At 38.9% G+C, this 10,291-nt stretch overlaps 1 protein-coding gene and 1 long non-coding RNA gene across 2 annotated transcripts in view; one reads left to right on the top strand and one right to left on the bottom strand.

Moving 5' to 3' along the window:
- LOC103135289 (vascular cell adhesion protein 1-like) overlaps positions 1–10,291 on the bottom strand; it is an 88,236-nt gene that overhangs the window by 51,393 nt on the left and 26,552 nt on the right. The gene's annotated exons all lie outside the window — the stretch shown is intronic.
- Positions 10–1,066, top strand: LOC107835804 (uncharacterized). Its single transcript, XR_001661627.1, has 3 exons — positions 10–151; positions 249–419; positions 624–1,066. It is a non-coding gene; the product is annotated as an uncharacterized LOC107835804 (long non-coding RNA).

Below are 10,291 nucleotides of genomic sequence, written 5' to 3'. Positions count from 1 at the left end.
AGAGATGAAGGAAAAATGTTTCAAATCCTCAGAGGGAGCACCTTTGTCTGCAGCCAGCACTTTACCCCAGAGGATATAAGTACAACAGCCAGTGGAAGAAAACGGATTAGACAAGGAGCTGTGCCTTCTAGATTTCACTGGAATGATTGGGGTAAATGGAGTAGAACATTGTTGAACAGTTTTTAAAAATATTATAAACAAAAATGTATTATGATCATGAAGTGACTCAACATATTTTTCACATCTAGGGAGAAGTTCACAAGCTCGTGAGTCTGTTTACAGGCGAAAGAAAAAGTCTCTCAATGCTGCTGTTCAGGATGACTCGCATAAGATTGATGACCCTGAGGACTCCTCAAAGGAAAAATTGCCTGCAGGTCCAATGGCAAAAGACCATGACTATGCCTGTCATTCTTTTCCGGGTTAGTATTACATAAAGTGTCTTGTAGAAAAAATATATGGCAATGAATCACATTGTAACAGTCTAGAAAATAGTGTTTTTTGAGTTTAACACAAAAAATGCATATATACGTACACACACGCACACGTGTATCCTGTAATGAGGACAGTGAAAAATTATAGATGTTTGTGTGAAGTCTATTAACATTTATTTTTCTTTCCCTTAGGTGAACTACACGGTGCCATACAGAGAATTAAAGAGTTGGAGTTCCAAGTGTTATCACTTGAAATGGAAATCCAGGAGCTAACTCTTCAAAAGAAGCAGCCAGTGATTTTCAGGTTTTGTTTGACAAATGAAGATTTCCGTTATTACACCAAATTCACCTCAAAAGAGGTCTTCAATGTGTTTTGGGAGTCAGTTTACCCTTCTGCTTCAAGGCTAGTGTATTGGTCCAAGGCACAGCAGACTGCAGAAGAAATACCTAGTCCACAGCAAAAACTTCCACTCATTGATGAACTGTTTATGTTTCTTTGCCGTGTTGCAGCTGGACTTCAGGAGAAGACTTTGTCGACCATCTTTGAGGTCAGTTTGTCTACAGTTAGCCGCACCATTTTAACATGGACTAGTTACCTTTACCTGGTTCTTGGTTCGCTGTCATTGTGGATGACAAGAGAGCAAGTTCAACCCACCATGCCTGACAAATTTAAACAGTACTGCCCTCACGTGCGTGCGATTATAGACTGCACTGAGATCCGTTGTGAAACTGCATCCTCCCTCACACTACAGTCAGAAACCTTTTCAAACTACAAAAACCACACCACCTTTAAAGGTCTGATTGGCATTGCTCCTTGTGGGATTATAACATTTGTATCCAGACTGTACACAGGCTCCATCTCCGACATAGAAATAACTCGAAAATCACAGATATTAACGTTACTTCAGCCTGGAGATGGGGTTGTGGCCGACAAGGGTTTCCAGATAGAGAAGATTCTGTCAGAAGTGGGAGCAACGCTTATCATTCCTCCACTTAAAAAATCCACCCAACTCAGCATGGAGGACACCCAGAAGACCCAGGCTATTGCTCGGCTGAGGATTTTAGTTGAAAGAGCCATACGAAGGGTGAAAGAGTACCATATCTGGGATGGTCTTGTTCCTCTTTCTATGGTAGGCTCAGTCAATCAGCTGTGGGTCATCTGCTGTCTACTTTCAAACTATCAGGGACCTCTGGATCTAAAAGGAGACAAACCTGTGTAGAGCCTCTTCTCCTGCAAGTCACAGCCCTTGGATGAGCATTAATGTAAACAGTTGTGTTATAAACAAAATCTCTCCATATATATGACCTGTATTTTTTTTATTATTGAATAAATGAATAGATGTGTACAGTTCTATCAAATCTATTGTAAATAACCTTTACATTTAAATTGCACTTTCTTGTACATTTTACACATCTGTCAATGAAGTATTTGAAGGAGAGAAAATGTTCAAATTAAAGGTTTTATTGTGGAACAAAGACGATTTGTGGCCATCACTTGCAAACATTAATAGAATAATTATATTACAAAATGAACATGGAGCATACACAAATGGCCTCAAGTTCACAACTTTAGCCCATTTGTGATAGGGAGAGTATTTACAAAAGGCCTATCAATTTTATAACAATAATTTTCTCAAGGTTTACCATTTAAGAAAACATCCATGTAGATGTCATGATAGAAATGATCGAGCCTCTGTCTCATTGAGAGGATAAGCTCCTCATCCCTAAATATTCTCTCAACTGTGAAGTCAGTGTGGGTATCTGTAATAAAATGACACCACTGAAGTCCGCTTACAGCCAATTGGCCCTGAACCTGATAATAGTATTTATGACTCTTCTTAAGGCAAGCCTGGCCTTTAATTGTAACTAGGTGATTAACTTGTGCCACATTGTCAACATTGCAACTCTTTACCTCAGCTAACCCAAATGGAGGCATTTCCTTTGGGTTGAAGACTTTAGCATCAGGGCTAGCTCCAAGGTGAGGTGCGTCAGGATGAATGATAAACCCACATTGCATCACAGAGACATCAAACAAATCAGACTATTGCCTCAGTATTTCAAGTTCCAGATCCAACCCTCTTTTCATAGCGGCTGTCTGGGGAGTCCCTCTGAGAATACGAGTTGCCAAGGCCTTGGCAGAAGACTGACCACGCACATGGCATACTTCACGGAACCTGCTGGCTGTAAGTCGGGGTTTGCGTACCTCTGTCCACAGCTGGTATTCTGATTGCTGTCTGGTTTCTGCTTCAATAGCAGCACAGATCTTACGTGATATCTTAAGGCTCTCTAAATGGCAAAGTTGCCTATAATTAGGCTCAAAATCTAGTGGAAACCTAAAGCTGTAGCCGTCAACAGGTAATTGAGGGAACTCAGGGGCATCTGGATGTTTGATTATGTCTCTGCTCATTTCAGGAGGACACTGATATGAGAGCACAGAACCAAATGGCACAGGACCAAATTTAGAGTCCATTAAAGTAAGGTTTGGACTCCATAAAGCAACTTGCATATTCCTGGTTGTGGATGGATTTCTTTTAGTTTCTCCCCGCTGGCTTCAATATGAGGATCTGGAAGAGGACCTGCCAAGTGAGAGACGTAAAGTTTTATGTAGATTTAATTATGTCATGTGACCTTTCACACCATGACAGTCACCACCTCACTGTATGTTTATAATGAAAAAGCTGTTACAAATGTTAATAATAAAATGTTAATAATTATGTAAGCTAATATGAAATACAAAGCAATACATGCTATTCATTCTTATCTATGTTAGGAAGGCATTACCACCTTTGAATAGCAGGGGACTCATTCCCTCACCTGCATACGCTCTGTACAGTGTGCACTTCACGCTAGTCCTAATCCTGGTTTTTTCCCTTGCCACAGGTTTACACACTGTCATATCATTTGTAGCCTCTGGTGCAACTCCCTATAATCACAAATGATTTATTTAAAAATAAATCAATACAAGTGATTAGCCTAAAACCTAAAAAGTTAAAGAAATATTAATATCTGACCTTTGTCCTTGGACGGTGCCAAATCTGCAGTGAACTGGTGCACGACAGAGGCAATGGTACGGTCTTGTAGCCCATTGTACTGTAGTGAGCAGTTTGAAACAGAAGACCCACCATGTGATTGCACAGGGCTTTCCCAGCTGTGCAAGAACATGACATGTACTTCAGTTCCACAGGCACCACAAAAGAATCAAGTGTAACCTGCCAATAGGGACATAAAAATGATTAATCCTGTTATGCTGTCATCAATTTTCTACTGCCAAGTGTGCAACTGCAGCAAAACAAAATAAAATAAAACTTAACCCTAATCAAAACATCTGATAATTATTCATCTGAGAAACCTGAAGGTAATGAGCTTCCTCCTTTTTCTTCATTGACCTGTGACATCGTCCTCTCACTGACACCTCTCCCTCAACTGCAGTCGAGACTGTTCCAACAGTGTTTGGGAAAAACATTTCATTAACACTACTCTCTTTTCTCTTGCTCAAATTTTTGTAGCTAACAGCAGAAAGGTGGTTGCACAAATAAGTTATAGTCTTTACTGGAGTTGCCACTTTCCAGATATACTCTCATGGTATGAGGACCCCACATTACATTGAGCTTTGCCAATACCTACTAATTGCTAGTTATTTTATAATCATAACTCACCAAATAAGCATCAGAATAAACACACAATGTTCAGCTTTCAACTGTTTAGAAAACTGTATGATGCAAAACCAAATAGCTCGATGTCAAACAGTCTCCACTGAAAGAGGAAATAACCATTTCAGAAGAGTGGTGGATTTCAGTAAGTGATTATTTCTATCACGTGGCTAACATTTCTAGATGCCAAAATATGCAGTTTCTTGTAAAAAAAAATGTTGACACCCATTGAAGTGTTTTCCATTTTGTCATGAAGCAAGCACAAACATTTAATGCATTTCTATTAGATTCTTACATGGTATACAAACACGAAGTAACTGACAACTTTAGGGAGTATGAAATTTGATTTATAGTTTTCACTATTTTTTTATAAGTAATTTGAAAACTGTAGAATTTATTGAAATTTTATATAGTCTTCTATGTATAATTTAAAATAATTATATAGTCGTTGACGATCCATGATGAAGGCCAAGGAATGCAGTAGACATAGGGAGAAAGATGTGAAAAAGTTTAAAGCAGCATTAAATGTAAAACATCTCAAGCCTTCAAACAGCTCAGAACACTGTTCAAAATTCATCATCTAAACATAGCAGGTGCATGGCACAACTAGGACCCTACCACAACCAACAGGATCTTTTTGAGCTGGGTGTTTAGTGTGAATGTGTGAGACTCTTCCCTGCATAGAGGATCTCTGCTGGAGAGCTCATGATGCTGCAAACTGCACACCTGGCTAAAATGACCTCATCGCACTATTGGGGATTTAAGGAGCAGTTTATACATCTGGTAGGGGTCGAGCCCCAAGTTTGAGCTCCTCAAGAGACTTTGAACTTATTGAGAAAGTTATTTATAGCTCAATTTTTTCCTCATTCGTCAACAAGATATTTCAACTCCTCCATTTGGGGCAGGACTTCTTCCCCAACCCATGTTGTTGATTCTGTCTTTACATTTTTTTGTGGCTAAGTGTGTTTTGATGGAGAATGTGTGTCTTACTTGGTCATCTTTGGTTTTGTTTGTTTTCTAAATTGATCCTTCATGTTGACAGACGGATTTACTTTTCAAATAAACACGAATGGTGATGATAAAACAGTTTTTGGCTGTTAATACTGCTCTGGTTTTACAACAGTGTTGCAACCTTTTTCAGTCAATTTATCACTGCAACCCACGTTGGTTTAGTTTCACTCATCCACGTCAACTCAATGCAACAAAATAAATGAAAATAAAATTTTATTTCAGTCTTCTCAGTCTTCTCCTCTCACCTCTTTTTTGGGCGTCATTGTGTGCCAAAAGACATTTGAGCAGGATCTGCACATCTATCAGCAAAATGTGGTGTGCAATTCTAGCCGTCTAGCTGGCAGAATGTCACTGTGACATGTAGGACCTTCCCTCAGCAAGAGAATTCAACAGGATGATTTTTAAAGTATGTATTATTCCCTGTTCTAATACTAAAGCTAATTCTAATCAAACCAGAAACATTTATGATGCAACAATAACAAAAATATCAATAGTTTAGTCGGAACCAATGGGAGTTCAACCACATGGACTTGTGAATTGATTCCCTAAATGTAAAGCATGCTGAGGACTTTTCAAAATGAGAAACATGGTGATCTCAGTGGTATAAGCTAACCTCCCGACACCCTTTGATGCAGAGAGGATGTCACTGTGGTCAAGACGTTTCCTGTTGGCCTACTTAGTAAGCAAAACGCTTGGATAACTATGTAGGCGCTTCATCTACTTAACGCCCATGATGCACCCTGCATGAGAAAAGGCTCAGCACTCTGGCTGTGGTGGTGAGTGTTTCAGAATGATTCTCTAGCTTGGAGACAAGACGTCCTTCACAATATGACCTTTATTTTCTATCACATTTATTCCATGTTTTAATCTATTTTTGCCTTTAACGATTTATGTGTATTTCATACGTGTCTTAAGTCTTTGTTCACTCAGCTTGGAGATCTGTGACAAATGCATTCTCATTTTGTTTTATGCCAATGAATACATGACTAATCAGGTTTACTGCAGTTACATATTTACCTTCAGTATGAAGATGAATCCCTGGTGATGTCATATTCCAGATTGTTTGAGGTCATTTCTTAATATTCCTAATCTTCAATGACTCTAAGGCTGTAAAAGTTTCTTATAGCAACTCTTCTAGCTCCGTGTTTGCTGATCCAGAGCCAGGAGAAGCCGGGAGCAGCTCAGCTCCACCTGGCTACCTGCTGACACCAAACCTGATGGACTGATGGATGCTGAGGTGTTTCTAGGAGCATCTGAGGAAAATGAGACACATGAACTTTATTGATCAGAAACGGCTGAACCATGACCTGCTGACAGGATCATTTACATGAAACACCGAGTCACTTCTGTCTCAGTGACAGAAGTGACTCGGTGTCACTTATTTAAATATTTGCACATTTTAAATGGACGGCTAATAGAGAATCTTATGTAATAATAATAATAACCAAAAAAACGATCAATATTCACTTACCAGACAATTTGGAGCAAAAGAAGAAGACAATTAGTTTTCAAACCAGTTGATATTTCAGCAGCAGACTAAACACCCACTGTGCAATCATTTAAAGAACATGTGGTTGAACAGCAACTGATAATATCTGCACACTGCATGTCCTCACCACATGAATGAGGAACTGACCAGGATGAGCTTCATGAAGTCTGTGACTTGAGCACAACTCCTGTGTTTAGACATCTGACATTTTACACATACCATTTTTCTCTATCTATTTCTATGCAATTTGTATTTTACTTTCTAATAACTTCATGAGGTACAATTTGCTCCCTACCGAGCCAGTTGGGTTCGGGTAGTTGGTGGAGCACAGTTTACCCAATAATCACTGCAGGGAGGGGCCTTAAAAAGAACTGAAAATAAAGAGTTTTTGTGTTGTATTTTTAAAAGATGCCATAATTAATGCACAGTTGCAGAATGAAAGCTTCACAGCCTGAAAATTGACCATTACATTTGGCTGAACCCGCCAGTCAATTTAGCTGAGGTATTTGTGACAGGAGCAGAATGGAGAAAATACTGATCCACAACAGTTAAGTCAAACAGTAACTTTTATTTTAAGAATAGATACAACTCAAAACCAGCTTTACAAAGAGAGAAGACACATTAAAACACGATCAAAAAGACAAAGAGCAGTTTCAATTTTACAAATAATTAAAAAGAAACATTTTCACCTTGTCTGTGTTGTTAGAACCAAAACAGTGATGTCCCCCCCGCCCCCCAGACCCTAAAACTGTCTTGACCAATACTTTGAAAAATTTGACATGAAAAGAAGAAATCTGGTGAACAACAGACTTCACATCTTCATGATGCTTAAATCTCGATCACTCTGTTTACACCATCCTCTTCTTCTGTGTCCTGTCGACGTAAAACGACACACCTTTGTACGATGTTGCTCTGCAGTGAATTCACATCAAGTCCATCCCCAGCAGATGAGGTAGATATAAGCAACCTTTTTAATCTGCAGCAGTGAGTTGGCTGCTTTGTTGCTCTTTTCAGTTGTCTATTGTAAAAATGACAAAGCTTGCTCCGCTGGCTTTTAAATAAAATGTATTTTAAAAAATGTGTAACTTCACTTGCCTACTCTGGTGATAGTTAGAGGTCTCTGTAAATGGCTGCCTCATTTCTGTCAGTCTTCCTCAGGATAGCTGTGGCTATAATGTAGCTTACTACCATGACTGTATGAAAGTGTGTACGAATGGGCAACTGATTGCAGTAAAAAGCACTTTGGAGTCCTCTGACCTGATATAGAGCTATTTAAATGCAGGTCATTTAACATCTGAACAGAAATAGGTGTAAACATTAGTGCCTCTTAAAAGCAAACGACCCCCTGAGACATGGATATACTCTGATTATCCTGTCTGCTACTTCTTGTTATCACTGATAGGAAGATTGAGCCAAAAGGCACTTAAACTAGCCATGTATCTTAAACACAGCGAAACCAGTCTTTGGAGCAGTGACGTGCGGTCACGGGAGGCAGGTGAGGCAGAGCCTCACCTGTCATCATGGAAAAATAATATATAATAATAAAATCATTTATATTGCTATTTTCACCCTGTGGTTTGTACTATAAAGTATCTACTTTTTACTTATCTTAGCCTGTTCTGATTAGTTTTTTTCTTAAAAATCGCTGGATTTTCGCATTTTTCCATTGAAATGCTCAGAAGCGAAGCTGGTATTGCGCAACCTCTCGCTAACTGCATGGCTGCCATTCTATGAGAGCATGTTCGTCCTGTCTGTACGCCGGCAATAAAATGGCTGAAAAACATTTAATATATGGACTGATTTTCCATAATTTAGCTTATGTATATAATGTACAGTGTTTTTATCACCAACTGTGTGTGTGTATCGTGTTTTGTGTGCGGAGGAGCGATCAGAAACGGCAGAAAACAGACTCCAGGGGAGGCAGGCAGTTCTCTTGCCTCATGGCAGGGGGCGCTCATGATCCCAGATATTGTGACTCCACAACTGCAGAGTAAGACACAGTGCGCTAGCCATGGAGCTAGCCATACAGTAAATAAGTAAAGTTCAGCGATATATTTGTTTTATCCTCTCTTCCGACGTCAATATGAAAGACTACATTTCTACACTTAAACAGTTTTCTAAAGTGGAAGCAGAAAAGATAATAACTAAAGAAAGAACAACACCGGAGCTGAAAGTTTTGCTTCGAGACAGTTTGATGATTCTTAAACGGAGTAGAAAAGACATGCCGAGGATAGACTTGCCTTTGGATGAACGGATATTTTTGTGCAGAATTAGCGGTGCATGGATTTCATTGATAAGTAAAGGTTAAGACAGCAATAAGATGTTTTTGTTTAGTTTTTTAATGAAATGTGCGTTTTGTGGGCTACAGTTTGTATGTCTAAATAATTCAGTAAAGTAGAAGCGGTAGCTAATCTACCACAGCAATTATTTATTAATAAAACATTAAGCCTAAAACGTACTACAACAACAGACTGAATGTTCTGTTCTGTGTGCAAAATTCTTGAATGTTTTGTTTTGGTGTTAAATCCTAAAACATGAAGTGGCATTGTTGTCAGTTGCTATGGCAACGCGTCTGCATAGCTTGGCGAATACAGATCACTTTGCTGTGGATCATAGCACGTAATTAATACCTACTTTTTTAAGTTTCACTGAGATAACGCGGCTATGGATGGCATGTAAAAGATTAGTCTTTTTGCCCCCCAGCGTTGTATGCCTGCGCGAAATTTCCGTAGGTCCAATAAAATGCATGGTGTATAAGTTATAAGTCAGTGCCTCACCAGCAATGAACCTCACCGCACGTCACTGCTTTGGAGGTAATCTGTCATCTTTCCAATCTCCCCTTTTATGACCAAGATTAAAACTCCCCAAATTTTGAATCCCATAACTTCTGACTCTACGTGTAATCCCAAAGACGGAGCACACAGGCACTGCGGCGTTGTGTAAATATCATTGTGCCTTGGCATCAGCTAAAAGCATTACACGATTTGAAACGAACTCAGTAAACTTACCTTCTTTGGTTTGTTACAAAATCTTGATCTGAACCAACTAAAGGACAAACAAAAGGAGAAAGGAATGACTTTAACAAATTCTAAAAAAAAAAAATAAATAAACTAACATCATTCCAAGACCAAGCTGCAAAATCTTAAAGATTTAAAAATGTTTTTCCTCACCACTCAAAGGTGAATACCGTGCCACAGAGCAACACTATTCCCACAATCTTCATTGTAATTCGGCCACTTAACCCAGTCACTTGATCATCTGTGAAAAGAAAAAAATGTACAAAATATTCAATTACTGAGGAATTAGTGGCAGATGCCATATGGTTTTCAAAGTATTTTACAAATAACCATCTGAAAACTTTGTGTATTTGTACTAAGTCTGCTTGCTTTGTTTTTTGTTTATTATTCCACTTGTTCCTTAAAATGTGCAACAGATTTTACTGTTTTATTTTGTTGTCTTGTTGAAATCTTGTGTCTCAGACAAAATGGAGAGTAATGAGCTGGAGATCTGTAATTAGACAGTTTGTCAAGTCCAGTGCCTCTGGTATGGCACAGACCCACCAGTGGTTGGGAGTTTGCTACATCAGTTTATTTGTCGAAAGTGTTTCCATCTTCCCCTTAATGAACAAGCTCTTTTTCGGACAGCTAAAAACCACCTAAAGCGACTGTGAAAGGTTTTTGTCAGATTTGAGGAAGTTATTTAAAACGTAG

The sequence above is a fragment of the Poecilia formosa genome, unplaced genomic scaffold, assembly GCF_000485575.1.
Source record: "Poecilia formosa unplaced genomic scaffold, Poecilia_formosa-5.1.2 Scaffold24, whole genome shotgun sequence".
NCBI classification, from domain to species: domain Eukaryota; kingdom Metazoa; phylum Chordata; class Actinopteri; order Cyprinodontiformes; family Poeciliidae; genus Poecilia; species Poecilia formosa.
This window is presented reverse-complemented; position numbering and strand designations above follow the sequence as displayed.